We start from the raw sequence: 15,610 nt of genomic DNA, 5'->3' as shown, positions 1-15,610 counted from the left end.
CGGCATTTTGTAGCGAGCAATGGTATTCCGAAACTAAGGCGTCGCCTCTGTTCGGATTATGTGTAGCACGTGATGGTCTGACCGTTTTTCTTTTCCTTCTTTTTTTCCTAAAAGTTCGTCCTGCGGCTCAAACGACCTTCGTGGCAACACAAGCGCCTCAATAAAATGTTGCAAGTCCCGTGTTGTAGTTTCTCTGCAATGTTCATTCGCGAGGTCGCGGCGTTATCCGGTAGGTATGTGCCAGTTGATGTGTGCTGCTCTTCAACGAACGTCTTCGACGCCAACTTGGGCAACTATCGGTATGTGCCACGGGGCCGCAAAAGAGAGCGTTTAAATTTCTCCGGTGCTGCCTGGAGGGAAGGACAGCAACCGGACAGCAGGTTTTTCAACGAACGCTTTTCACGCCACGAATGCACTACGTATGTGCCGCTCTTCAGTGAGCCTCTCGCCAGCTTAGGTTACTGAAGATGTGCCACTTTGTGTGCGGCAAGCGAGGGCACAAATTTCAGCATTCGCGGGTGCACCAGGCTTCTCGTTTCGGAGGCCACGGGCGGACTTCGCGCCGGTGCCTCTAGGTGGCGCAGTGTGTCCAGAAAGCAGCGCGAGAGCGGAACCTCATGGCGCGTTTCTCAGCTTTCACACGCGCCGGCGCGCGCCATGCACTTCGGAGGCCTCGCGCAGGCTTCGCGGCGGCAGCGCTAGGTGGCGCCGTTTCTTTAGGGAAGCATGAAATAGGAGTCCCGCTGCAGCACACGCCACATAATAGCTCATTTCGACGGTGCCAATATGTAGTGTGGCCATATCGATTCAATGCTAACACATTACCATCGACACATCGTGAGATGGGTTCTGCCGCAATATTTTTTTTACCCCTCATCGAGCGGTGGGCGTGGTGTCCCTTTTAGAACAGAATTGCCCGGATCACGTTATCTCTACGTGGCGTTTATATATGTTTATATTGTCGATAATATTTAAACTAAATTCACGAGCCTTCTCTCCTTAAATGTTTCCGAATCTGCAGCGTTGTTACTGCTATTTGCATAACCCCCAACGTGCTTTCCTTTGAAAACGGCAAGACCGGCAGTGGCTGCTTGGCCGGCTCGTTGGCATTTGCTCCTTTCAAAGGCCAAGTGCGTATCTCGACCTCCTGTGTATCTCTCAAGTGCCAGAGGTGCGCCCTCGCGTCAAGGAAAGCGCCCGAGTGGGCGGGAGTAGCATTCACATAGAAGGCAGCGATATATCACTACCTTCGCGGGCTTCTATAGAAGCCCGCGAATACTACAACGGGAGAAACAGGACGAGCCGTTGTTTTTTGACCGCTGTGAAACAAATCAAAAGAGACATCACCCAGAGCGTAATAAATCAAGCAGAAAAGCATACAATGAGCCTATAAATATTCATATACGCTCGTGTCAGCAGAAGGCAACAGAAAAAAAAAGAAGAAATCCGTCGATTCGTAAGTTCCTGAGCTCTGCCGAATTTGGCGGTGCTGGTAACTACACCTCTAGTTAAAACAACAAATTTGACGAGGGTGGACGTAAAGAACGCACTTCAGTATTCTACACAATCTTAAATCTGCCTAGGAATACGCGCTTTTGAAAAAAAAAAAAAGAATACCTGCGAATGTTATATTTAGTTTGTCGCCATCTACAAGACATTTATTGCAACATATTTCGGCGTACTTTTGATTCGTCAATAGCTCTCCAAAAGAGAAGAAGGGATGTGTTGAAGGCTGCTACAAAATGTCTGGTCACAGAGCTGCGACCACAGTGGTATGACGGTGAATCGAGAGCTGAACTTTCAGAGAACTACACCCTAGTCCCGCCATTTTCTTTAGCCGCATAGCCGCTTTCGCTTGTTCACGCAACTCATGCCTGTCGACTAGGGCGGAGAAGCAGCGAAACGAACGAGCTGCTCCTCTCTTCCACTGCGACACAGTGCGCATAAATTTGTACGTTTAAATTACACACGTGTCGTACTTTGCCGTGCACACCCCTGTCATCACCGTTCTTCCCTCGGCAAGCAGCACACATGCACCGTCTTCGTCCCCGTGACATCGCTGCGTATAGACCAGTAATGGCTACGATCGGAAGGGTAAGCACACGCAAACGGCCTGGGGACGCAGGAGTTGTCGCACCCGTTTTATGCCAGGTATCCGTGGTACGCTGAAGTTGTATCCAAAGATGGTATCCATGGTACACAATACATGTAGTTTTATTCGCTTAAACGTGACTTGGAACTCACGCACTCCATACTGACGGCTATGGAACATGACAATGCTGGCAACACATTCACGATGAAGCTGATATATCGAGAGAGGAAAGGTGGGCTTGGTGGTGATGCATAATTATACGCACACAGCACCGATATAAAACAAATTTACTGGAAGAAAGGCATGCATAATATGTACGCTTGTAATCACCACCATTCAAGAAACAAGGAACATGGCATACAGCCGCTTCATGTGGCGCATACGGTGGCTTCTCGCACATCATCTCTGGCATGGTCCGGGTGACCGGGCAGCCGTGCGCGGAAACATTGGTCAGGTGTACCACGAAGACCTGCGACGCTGCAAAAGCAGCCGGCGCACTCCTCCCCAGAACTCGTTACAAGGGCTCGGAGACAAGGCCTCGCTTTTCTCCGCGGATCCGGATTTCGCGTTCAACAAAGTTGTTCTCGCTCTCTCTCTGGAGACACAAATGGCAAACGGATGAAGAGGGGGCGAACGAAAGTGGCGCCGATGACTGTATCTCACAGGGTGAATAAGGAAAGGGCAAGCAGCTCCTGTGTAGGCGATCAGCTGGCCTGCACTCGTCACATCCGGACGACGAGCGTCAAGCATTGGAACGACGCCACGGGCGACGCCCCTTCAACAAAGCGTTTTCATCCGCCAAACAATGTTTCTGAATTTTGCGGTGCAACTTCTCATTTAAATCGAAAGTCATTTCATGCGCCACGTTCAACTTCGCTCGACGAACCCCGCGCCAGTTCTCTTCGTACTTCGCGATGCCTGTTCAACCAAAAACAAGCGCGTAAAAAGAAAAAAAGACAAACTTACAGACAATAAGGAGACGAAAACAGGTCCACCCCATAAATAAGAAAATAAAGCAAGCACTCTATTTTACACTACGCTGCAAAAAAATTCAAGAAACGCGTTGCTAAGCAAGACAGAAAGAAGGAAGAGTGAAACGCGAAGGATTCCTGCGGCCACACGCGTTGCCGAACGACTGGAAAAGCAGTCTAGGAAGAAACTAATCGGCTGCGCTAGCAGAATATAGGACTCAGCAGGACCGGTTCGATATGCGATTTCCACTACCCGGTGAACCTACTCAAGGTATAAGAGCCAATGTGCTATTCATGGCGCCGCACTTCAGCTTTGCGTAGCTCTTAGCAGCACGAACCTGATTTAGGCCGAATGGTGCTTGGAATGAGAAGACTCGAATGAATTAATTTACTGATCGATCGCCTGACTGGTTAATTGACAAATGACTGATTCGTTCGTTGACTGATAGATCAAGTTAAACTTCTCAAAGCAACATTCGGTCTACGAGAAACATTGTATTGCAAGCTAGGTTAATTCTGGCCACTTGGGGTTTTTTGGCATCATCATCGTCGTTTTAAGTCCAGTGGTGAACAAAAGCATCTCGCTGCGATGTCCAATCATTGCTGCACTGTGTCAGTGGATACCACGTTATGCCGGCAAACTCGCTATATTCTCACGCCCCCCCCCCCCCCCCCCCCCCCACGTAGTTCTCTCCCGCTCTCGACTGCTTGTCGTTTCGTTATGACATACGGGAGCCAGCACATCCGCTGACGCCTAAAATGACGCTCACAAAAAATGATGACAGGAAACGACCGGATTTTGAAACGAAGCTTCGCGGCTGCTATGGGCGAAGAACTCCTTCTCGACGGCGGAGTTAGCCTGCTACAAGCCCCGCCAGTTTTGCGGTCTTTTTGCTTTTCTTTTGTAAAAACGAAAAGAGGGAATACAGAGGGGAACTTACAAATACGGAGACAACGAGCGAAGACGACCCTTTAGGGGGAAACAGCGGGAGGTCGCCGAGCCCATTATAAGCACGACCGTCAAGCGAGTTAGCGGCTGCCGCACGAGTTGTGCTTCACTGCATTCCGTCTCAATAGAAGCGTGCAGTGTTGTGGCTAATCCCAATGGACGAAGGCCAGCACTTCTCTCGTAACAGCAGGCAGGGACTGGCTTTCACCAATGGCCACTGCGCAGGCACGCCCCTTCTTGCTTTTATATATTTCTGAACTATGACCCATGCACGTCGTCCCATCAAGACTGTCATTTAATTTTATTTTGCATTAACCGTCGAGTTATCTATCTTCATTGCCTCGGACACTAATTCTGCTGCGGATAGTGTAACAAGACCTGCACGTTACCCTCCCCCCCCCATTTTTTTCCCCTTCAGCCCACCTTTTTCAGGGCTTTTGTCTCCTTCGTTTCATCCCCTTCAGAGTAACATGTAGGCGAAAATAAGCTGGCTATTCACTCTGCTTTTTCGCTAAAGAGATTTATTTTCTGCGACTAATCCCTCTCTTACTCACGCACGCACACACACGTGGGTCTCTAACGCGTATGGAGCTGGTCGCAAAATACAGCAGCACTCTATTAGCTTTAAACATAGCAAGGTGACGTCCGAGACCACAATCTCAAAGCCATACGTGGTAGTAAATAAACTGGATCACGAAATCGGATGTCCGTGCGGGGTTCAACAGCCAAGCTAACGTGTCAATGCTAAAAATTAACGATCCTTTATGTTTCTTCTTTTTTAAACTTGTCGACGTAAGCGTACCGGCCACTGCGCATCCCGATCTTGACTCGCTCAGGTTGGCTCTGCGGTACTGCACGGGCAAGGCGCGCGCACACCACACGCGCCAAGGCTCCGCAGGTGGCTGCAGCCGCCGCGACGTGAGCGGCCCTGCATGCGACGCGCTTTCCACTCGCCGTTCTATTCTTGGCCGCGGCGCTTGTTCGTCGTATGCGCTGCACAACGATGGAAATTCACCGACAATTACTATACTCCCTAATGCGAAATTTGAGCGCAGCTGTATACGTGTTTTCATTTCACGACATATTGGCTGGCGCGGACAATCTGTATCGTGAAGCATGTTGCAAACGAACCGAAGTGTGGCGCGTCTGCCTCGCTAATCTTGACACGTGGACGCGATTCTCAGCAGCCGCCGCAGACAGACCTCCGCTCATGCAGCGCTTAGTTGCCATACAGACGATGAGCGCTACTCCGGAGCCATCTCGTAGTCATCGTCGCTGCAAAGCCCACCATGTCCGGCACTACGCTTTTCTTCTCGCGCATTCGCCATACCCTCCTCCTCCGCTTTCCTTCTTGCGCTATCTTCGCTATCACCGTCTTTCATTCACGCTCCGCGATCGCTCTTTCATACTTTTGTTGTGCTCGTTCGCTCTGTTATGAGGACGCCGAGGGACGAAGCCGGCGCTCGCTGCCGGAACGGGCGCCTAATGATGAATTCCAATGGCATATTCGGAGCACTTCCGGTAGCAGTTTTTCTGCTCCACGCAGAGCAAGTCTATTCCATTGGCAGATTGAGAATGCTTCCCGTTGTCTTTCATTGGTGGATTGAGAGCAGTTCCGCCGCTAGATCCACACCACGGAGCAGCGCTCTCCGCAAAAATTGACGGAGTCGACCGGAAGTCACCACTCACAACCAATGTCCACGGGCGCGCGCAGCCGTGAACGCGAGTTGCGGTCTCTGGGAAGACATAAGTGGCGTTTCGCCTCGTCAACTTCCCCTCTTACTGCTTGCGGAAGGTGATGATTCATCTAGCTAACGTTCCGAATCGACCAGCGGGGATTCAAGCGACGAAGAAGGTGCGGAAGCTATAGTGTATTGAAGCAAGCTTTCGGCATCCATGTTTCGGCAGCCGGCGAAGAGAGCGAAAGTTGCGCGTTTCGACGACGACGTCGTTCACCAGCATGTGGATGAAGAGGTAACAACGGCACCTTTTCGACAGCTCGCATTTTAACAGCCTTTACAGCCGTTGATGAACTGCGGTTCCGAAGGCACTTCAGGCAGTCTCGATGTGTTGCCACCGAACTTATCGCGCGCGCTTCGCTGCATCTCCGATGTTTCAGACACGCAATAGCGGCGGACAAGAGAAACAGACTTGCATGAGGTGTGACTTTCATTAGAGTGCCAAGAGCCTAAAAAGAAACACGAAACTTCTAAACACAGCGCGCTCACGAGTTCATACCGAAATGACAGAAAACGACGAAAAACGCGAGGAATGCTGGGCGCTTTCGGAAGCGGATGTGCGCTAGCGCCCCCTGCCAATTGCTCCTCCGGCAGGCACGCCTGTGTTTCAATCGCAGATTTCGTTCTGTTGCCCTCCGCCGTAGCAGTGTGCTCCGCACAGAGTTCGTCGGCCACTCCGAATCTGCCATTGGAATTCACTATAAGAGCTGCGCTTTAAAAAGCCTGTGCGCAATGCGGCAGCCCCCTCCCCCTTCCCACCGTATTAACCGTGCGGCTCACAAGTGGTTCCTCCAACTACTCCAATCTCAATAGAGAGTTTTAGATTAGGGGACGCAAGAGCGCGCGGTAGGATTTAGTGCTCCCGCTTGGCAGGCAGAGCATAACAGGGCAGCAGAACACGTGCGCATCGATTAAAAACTACCCTAAGCCAAACATTCCCAGCCAATACGCCGAGTGTTAGCGGTCATGTGTCGGGCCGATACTGGGAGCGAAAAATAAAGGGAATGGCTTCACGAAGAGTTCGCTTGCCAAGGCGCGCTGCATGGCCACAATACTCTTATTCTGTGCTTATTTACTTCCTCCCATGGGGCAAACGATGGAATCTGTGCAGGAGATATTATCCGGTTATCTGTCTCTCGTTTTGAATTGCTTGTGGCGCTTCCAAGTGGGAAGTGGAAATCAAGGGTGTGTTAAAGCGCGCGATTGTTGAAAATAAATGTATAATCATTGTCACTTGGTACCCTGAATTTAGCAACGCTCACGATATCGCAGTACAGACTATAGAGGAGAATTGGCAGTAGTAAAAGTGCCTATTATGTCTTTCTTTTTCTGCGTGAAATGACGGCCCTAACACGGAACACAATGCTGAATTCACTGCGCCCTCAAGAGGTTACATTTTACTTCTTTTTCTACAAGAAACCTTCCGCTTTCCCGAATACGTGGGACGCCTTCAGTCACAAGAAGCTCAGCTAGCGACGGAAGAATAAAATAAACACCCATGAAGCACGTTTCACCCACACAGCACGTGACAAGCCACAGATCTGTAGTTGAAAAATGCCGTTTTCTTCCTATGACCCTGCGACGTATTCTTCCAGCCTGATGCATTCGGACAACCACCACGGTCGTCACTTTTGCAACGCATATATATATATATATATAGACGCGTTGTGCGAGGAAGGGTCGGGAGGTCGAACAGGGCAATCGTAGACGAGTACGTTTACTTGGCCTCTCAAATGGGGAAATGCATACATGACTATATATATAAAGAGAAGAAGAAGAATTGCTCCCACAGGAGCGTGTATGTCTACAGACCATTCCGCCAAAATGCAAGAAACGCAGTCATGTGTTTGGAGGTAAAAAGGAAAGCAGAAGAGTCAGGGGAATCTTCGTAACGATAATGTGAAGCCGGCAGATATTGACGCCAAGGAAAGCATAGTAGAAACTAACTCCATTTAAAAAAATCGCCGCCTAAGTGCTCCGTATAGATGGTTAACATGTGAAGCTGAAACGTGCGGCCCCGGTGTTTCTCACTGGGTTAGTCCCGACGGTTCATTGAGCGACAGCTTGGTAGGCTGCATGCCGGATCCTCGGTACGCAGTTGCTCCCTGCGCTCGGCTGCACAAGCCTGTTCCTGTGCCCTGGCTACAGCATCGGCACAGCGTAGACGAGCTCGTTCCCGGTTGTGCTCGCGGCGTCGCTGATCGACTGCTGCCTGCTGCTCAGGAGTACGCATGGCGCGTGGCCTACCCATTTCGGAGCAGGACAGAAACTGTTGCACGCACGCTCGGCTGCGACGGAGAGCAATGACGTCAATGCTAGTGCAGCTAATCTAACACCACCTAGATAGCGCAAGGCCTTTTCACTCCGACCCATGACGTCATGTTACCTGGCCCGACTGCCATAGATTCTAATGGGGATGCTCCCGAGTAGGCAACATTGATTTTCACGTCACCGCTTTCATCATGCCAGCCTTGTTAATAAAAATTTCGGGCCAGGTAGCGTGACGTCATGGATCGGAGTAGACAGACGTTGAGATATCTAAGTGGTGGTGGTGGCTAATCGCGCGCCTTTCTATATCTTTCTTTATTCGCGCATGCGCATGGGTTTGCGCCGGAGGAGTTTTTGGCACACACGCGACCGACAGACGGACGGACGAATCGGCTAGCCCCCCCCCCCCCCGCCCCCTATATACAGCTCAACTGTTAAAAAAAGAAAAAAAAAGAAATACGTAGACGAAATGAAATAAAGGGGAAAAAACGAAATGAAAGTGGAAGACAACCTGCCGCCGACGTGCAATAGCCGAACAACCCACTTCCCCCCCCCCCCCCCATCCTCCGCACGGCGTCAGCGACTCCACGAAAGTAGTGCGACCAAAGACAAGCTACGATGCTTGTAAACCATGAGGCCCAGCGCTCAGAACTGACCCTTGCGCCATTAAACCCTCCACATCACCATCATCATCATCATCATCACCATCATCATCAACAACAACAACAACAACCAAGAGACCGCCGTGGTGCACAGTGTAGCGTAGTCCAGCGCCGGTCCGTCTAATACAGAAGTTGCGTGCAGGTGAAGCGAGCAACGAAATACGTTAACTCTCGGCTTCAAAAGAAAGAAAGAAAGATTAACCTTAAACGTTAATCCTTTTGCAGCATTCATACCCACTGGGCCACCCGGGCAACTCCCGCTGAAGCACCGTCGCCGCTTGCGCGGTTCGCACCTCTAGAAAAAGCTGAAAAGCACCCGTTTCCTTATTCGCAAAATGAATCATCTACCAGGTGTCGGAATAATATCTGCCGCTATCCGAAGGTCGAGTTTGCAGGGCCAGTTTACCTTCCGTAAATGCTGTTACACAGAGAGAGAGACGAGAAACGTCCTCCGAAGGTACGCTCTTCGTTTGCACGCATTGAAATGCATCAGTGGCGTTTTCTTTTTAAGCACCGTCATGCCTGCACGGTCGCTACGATAGCGAGGGTATTTTTCGAACAGCCTAATCGCTGTTATGGCGCACGCGCGGCCCGACAGCGCAGAGCTGTTGCCGACCAGCGGGATTGCGACGAACGCGGAGCGGGAGACGCGAGCAGAGGAAATCCTCCCCAACGTGCAAGCATGCAACGGCCGAAATCTGCGCGCCGATAAAGCCCAGCAAACAGCGCCGGGACGAGCGAGCGCTGCAATGTATGCCTCGGTGCGGATCGGCGATAAGAGAGAGCGTATGGAGGGCGTCCCAGCTAGCGTTGGTCAAGCTAACGAAAGAGGAAAAAAATAAAAGTAAAGGAAAAGGAAAAAAAAAAGCACGGTGCACAGCGATGTTACTGGCGTGTGCCATTTCGGAGCAGTAAAATGAACATTTGCAGCAGGTTTATGAAAGCGATATATATACTATATGCACTATATATATTATATCCTACATATATTGCTGATGGCCAGCTGTGTGAAAGCGGAACGTGGTCGCTGGTTCATAAACTCAATCCAAACAACAAAAAATAGTCGCCGACCGACTTTTTAAATTTCTCGCAAGAACGTTCGAATAATTGCGCGGACAGTCCAATAGCGAAAAATTCAGCGGGAAATAGTTGCTTTTACGTCGTTGTAGAGGGGGCCGGAGGGTGGGGGGTCGCTCCTGATTAATTTTCACCTTCTGGATATACTATGAAACACTGCTAGGTTTTCCGTGATGCGCGAATTCAATTTCGCGAAAGCGATTGTGGCAGTTGCCGGCATGCATCGCCCGCGGATCTAACTTCAGCCTCCGGCCACCAGTCTACAGAGCGTGATGTCTCGCTCAATCCCCGAGGCGGTCTACTGGTCCGGACGCGCTGGAGGCCACCTTGCCCCGAAGTTTTGTTACGGCCGTACGACGCAGCTAGGCTTAACGGCTGTTGTGATCGGCCCTTCACAACGCGACAACCTCTGGTCACGGCTAGCGCGATTATGGAGAACGGGCCAGCGGCCTCGTCAAAATGGTTATCAAAACAGTTGATTTATGGCCAGCACGGGAGTACCTCGGTCGGGAGAGGTTTGTGCGAATAGTGCAAGGATACGGTCTATCACCTGTCAGCCGCCCAAATTTGCACGTCCACGCCGGAGAAGGAGACATTGTACGATCCCCCTTCCCCTGTTTGTGCCCAGTGATGTGCGTGCGTTTCCGACAAAGCTCCCTTCGGAGGGAAAGGGCAACAGCCCTCCGGATCGGTGGGACCTGACGTTGTCGGTCTCCTGACGTCGGGAAGTGACTGACCACGCAGGGCGTAAAAAGAGCAACGGAAGGCGGGAGTGATCGGCGGCTACAACTTCTTCATGAACTTTTTCTGTGCTACTTTGAACTTTCTTGGAAATCTTGTTTGTAAAACGTCCTGGATACAGGGCCCAGCCCCATGTTTCTTTACTCCTCCACGAGCAAAGTACACTTAATTCCTTGAGAAACTTGTCGGCAAAAGAAAGATAACCATCAATTGGAGGAAGTTGCGCAGAACGGACCTAGACGCGATATCCGGGTAATTCGGGATTGATTGCGGGAACCAGCTAAAGAAGGCGGAGGTCATAGACGCGATAGAGGCAAGCGGCAGAGTTGACAGGAGATCGTGGAGGCTTGGGAGGATATTCAGGGCCAGAGGGAAACGCGAACGCGAGAAAGAAGCCGAAATAAGGCGGGACAAAGAAAGCGAAAGGGAAGCGTATGAGCGACAGTACGAAAGGGAAGCGTACCAGAGAAAGCAAGAGCAGAATGAACGCATAAGGTGGGACAAAGAAGGCCAAATGGATTACAGGGAAATCCAGCATCTCAGGGGGCTACAGGCACGATCTAGGCTGCACATATTCGAGGACGGCGAACACATACAAAGTTTTCTGGATTTTTTCGAGAATGTTTGCGCGGAGGTACAGCTGGACCGTGACTTTTGGTCTGTACGGTTGTTGGGGGTACTTCCCTGTAACGTGTCCGGTTGCTTAGCTCGCCTTTCTGATGCCGATTTCAAGAGGTAAGATCTGGCTAAACAGCCATTGTAGCGCCATTTCGGTATTTCTGTGGAGAGCGAGAGACAAGGTCAAAGTGACCAATACAAAATTTGTCCTGTCGAAGAGACTGAGGCTGCGCCAGTGAATGAGGAGCATGAAAAGTGCGAGGTGGCGAAAACCTCAGAGACAGAGCGTGAGAAAAGCGAGGCCATCGCCGGTCTAAAAAGAGGAGCCATTCCGGAGGGTGTCCCTTGCGAGGACGACGCTTGTTTAAGTAACCATGAGAAGGTTAAGGAGGCGCTGGAGACCTTCCTCGTATCCGGGCACTTGGGCGACTTTCCGGAATCATCCAGGTTAGATCACACTACGGTGGCGGCCGAGCCGAGAAAAGACTCGACGTAGCAAAATGGAGCGAAAATCGCTCAGGGCTCAAGCATCGGTGACTGCGCAATGCAGTCGTACACCGAAACCCAGGCAGCGGTCATCCCGAAAAGCCCTCCTTGCTGAGACGAGGCTTGTTCGAGCAATCCTATGTGGGTCAGTGTAGGGCTGTTAACTTTCCCGTGCCCCAGCACTTGAGCGACTCTCTGGCATTGCCGAGGATAAAGAGCGAAGAAGAGAATGGCGATTCTGAAAGGCGTTCCTTCCGGGGACGAGGCTTGTTTCAGTAGCCCTAACAGTGTAAAGGAGGTGCTGAAAACCTTCCTCGTACCACCGCACTCGAGCGACGTTCCAGAATCGCCAAATGGAAAGAGTGCCATGGAGATCAAGCAGGGCAGGAACCCCATGTTCAGGGTATATTTTAGCGGCACATTCAATGACCAGCTGACAACGCAAATTTTTTTCAAACGGCGCAGTGTCAAAGGAGCTAAGTGTTTGGCGAAGAAAAAACTCGCGAAAGTCGCCACATTGCAGTGCGTGAGAAAGAGGAACAGGCCATAACGCAGAACCGAAAAAGGTTCAGTGTGGCAATTCAGAAAACGAAGGCGTCGCGAAAGCCTAATTACGCCAGCAGAGCGTGTCTTTGCGAGCAATGGAAAAGAAAACTGTCATGAGTAACTACTTAAGAGGAAAAAACGAAATCAGGAAAGAAACAATTTCATCATCATCATCATCACTAGCAGCAGCAGCAGCAGCAGCAGCAGCAGCCTGGTTACGCCCACTGCAGGGCAAAGGCCTCTCCCATACTTCTCCAACAACCCGGTCATGTACTAATTGTGGCCATGTCTTCCCTGCAAACTTCTTAATCTCATCCGCCCACCTAACCTTCTGCCGCCCCCTGCTACTCTTTCCTTCCCTTGGAATCCAATCCGTAACCCTTAATGACCATCGGTTATCTTCCCTCCTCATTACATGACCTGCCCATGCGCATTTCTTTTTCTTGATTTCAACTAAGATGTCATTAACTCGTGTTTGTTCCCTCACCCAATCTGCTCTTTTCTTATCCCTTAACGTTACACCCATCATTCTTCTTTCCACAGCTCGTTGCATCGTCCTCAATTTAAGTAGAACCCTTTTCGTAAGCCTCCAGGTTTCTGCCCCGTAGGTGAGTACTGGTAAGACACAGCTATTATACACATTTCTCTTGAGGGATAATTGCAACCTGCTGTTCATGATCTGAGAATGCCTGCCAAACGCACCCCAGCCCATTCTTATTCTTCTGATTATTTCCGTCTCATGATCCGGATCCGCCGTCACTACCTGCCCTAAGTAGATGTATTCCCTTACCACTTCCAGTGCCTCGCTACCTATTGCAAATTGCTGTTCTCTTCAGAGGCTGTTAAACATTATTTTTCTGCAGATTAATTTTTACACCCACTCTTCTGCTTTGCCTCTCCAGGATAGTGAGCATGCATTGCAATTGGTCCCCTGAGTTACTAAGCAAGGCAATATCATCAGCGAATCGCAAGTTACTAAGGTATCCTCCATTAACTTTTATCCCCCCTTCTTCCCAATCCAGGCCTCTGAATACCTCCTGTAAACACGCTGGGAATAGCATTGGAGAGATCCTATCTCCCTGCCTTTCTTTATTGGGATTTTGTTGCTTTCTTTATGGAGGACTACGGTGGCTGTTTATGGTGACTATGGTGGCTGTAAACAATTTATGATAACTCAAAGGGAAGCTCATTACTTTTCCAAGCGAGATCAGGATGCCTTAGAACACGCACCTATAAAGCGGGATATAAGAAGGAAGAAGAGGCATGTGCTTGCTGCGGTAAAGCTAGGGAAACGATGGAACATGTTTTATTAGAATGTGATCATATCTGCCTAGCTGTCGATTCGGACTCCTTGGACACCACTGGACTCCTTGAAGCCCTTGAGTTCAGCGAGAGCCGGGGGAAAGTAAACATGTCCGATATAGAGATTAGTAGGAGGCGATTGGAAGATTGGTGGAAGAAAAGTAGGGAAACGACAAATAACGGAGGCGTAAAAAACAAAGTTCACAATAGGGGGTCAGAAGATTTGGTTATAGGAATTCGTCGTACGTTATTTTTTTTTAATTTTTTTTCCTTTTTTAATCTAGGTAGGACATTAGGCAATGTAATAGCAAGAGCTTGGTCGCGCAACCCACCGCCTCGTTCCAAAGGGGACGCTTATAACATCCATCCATCCACGCATCCATCCTGGTGTGGCTGAGATGTTCAACCTGGCTTAGACATGCGCGTCGGAACCGGGCCAGTAGAACAGTCACTGAAGCGGAATGCGCCACGAGAGCGAGGACAAAGGGAGAATGGCCATTCTTCCCGCGTTGACGGCCTAACTTTCAGGGACAAGATAGCAAGCCTCGAGCTCACGGAGTTACAGGTGATGGCAGAGAGCAATGTAGGTATTGCACCCCTTAAGCTCTGCGTGGCCCAAAGGACGTCAATCGGCGACCCAATCACGCGCGCATTAACAAAGAGTAATTGTCGAATTGGGGGGCGCATCCATAAGCTATTTTGTTGTTGTTGTTGTTGTTCAGGCTTGAAGTGACACCGGTAAAAGATGCCGAGAGCGAGTGCGGCTATACTAAACCAGGAACAACCAAATTAGGAAGGCCCACTGAGCTTCAACAAAAGACACTCCCTCATCAAAACAGGAATTGGCCTCCCTTGTGCAGTACTCAGCCACTGCCTCCCGAATTATTCCTACAATTAACCCATGCCCTCAGTCCCCAGCAGATGCGGAGCACCTGACCAAGGCGGCGGTCAGACATGCAACGCAGCAGAGGGTACTAATAATCTCGGGGTCCGGACAGGCCGCCAATGGAAACTGCCCCTGTCAACCTTTAATCGCCAAACTCTGTCGAGTGAGGCTAGCTCCGCAGAACTCTTTGGGGAAATATGTGACATTGTTTGGGATATAACCGGCCTTAGTGAGATTAGAAGAACTGGTAAGGCTTATACAATGCTGACTAACGGCCGTGTCCTTTGCTATAGAGGTCTCCCAGCCCAGATAAGAAGCAATGCAGGGTAGGATTCCTAATCCACCAGGACATAGCGGGCAAAATTGAATATTTCTACAGTATTAATGAGAGGGTAGCTGTAGTCGTAATCAAACTTAATAAGCTGTATAGATTAAAGGTAGTACAAGCCTACGCTCCAACATCCAGTCGCGACGATGATGAAGTAGATCAGCTTCATGAAGATGTTGAATTAGTGATGAGAAAAGTGCAAACTTAGTGCACTGTAGTAATGGGCGACTTCAATGCAAAAGTGTGGAAAAAGCAGGTGGGTGAACAGGCGTTGATTCTAGGAACGCTAGAGGAGAGATACTGGTAGAATTCGCAGAAAAGAATAATTTCGAATAATGAACACTCTTTTCAAGAAGCGTAGCAATAGAAAGACCTGGTAAAGCCCTAATAGTGAAACAAGAAATGAAATTGATTTCATACTTTCTGCTGATCCCAGCATAGTGCAGGATGCAGAAGTGTTAGGTACGGTAAAGTGCAGTGATCATAGGTTAGTGAGGGGTAGGATTCACCTTAATTTGAAGAGAGAAAGAGCAAAACTGGTCAAGAAGAAATAGGTCAACCTAGAGGCAGTGAGGGTAAAAGCCGACAAATTCAGCCTGGTACTTGCAAACAAATATGCAGCCTTGGAACAGAGAGATGAAGATGACATAGAGGAAATGAATGAAAGCATAACTAGGCTGGCTTCAGAGGCAGCAATTGAAGTGGGAGGCAAGACACCAAGGCAACCAATAGGCAAGCTCTCCCAAGTAACTAAGGACCTAATAAAGAAACGACAAAGAATGAAAGTGTCCAACTCAAAAGATAGGGTAGAATTCGCGGAACTGTCAAAACTGATCAACAAGGCGAAAATAAGCGATATTCGAAATCATAAAGTGAGTAATCCTGAAGAAGCCGTAAGAAATGGACGCAACCTGAAATCAGTGAGAAGAAAACTTGGCATAGGAC

At 49.7% G+C, this 15,610-nt stretch overlaps 1 protein-coding gene across 2 annotated transcripts in view; it reads right to left on the bottom strand.

The window, feature by feature from the left end:
* Pka-C1 (Protein kinase, cAMP-dependent, catalytic subunit 1) overlaps positions 1–15,610 on the bottom strand; it is a 469,154-nt gene that overhangs the window by 439,714 nt on the left and 13,830 nt on the right. The gene's annotated exons all lie outside the window — the stretch shown is intronic.

This window comes from Dermacentor variabilis, chromosome 10 (assembly GCF_050947875.1).
Source record: "Dermacentor variabilis isolate Ectoservices chromosome 10, ASM5094787v1, whole genome shotgun sequence".
In the NCBI taxonomy this organism is placed as follows: domain Eukaryota; kingdom Metazoa; phylum Arthropoda; class Arachnida; order Ixodida; family Ixodidae; genus Dermacentor; species Dermacentor variabilis.
Note: the sequence above shows the minus strand (reverse complement) of the source record. Positions and strands in the feature narration are given on the sequence as shown.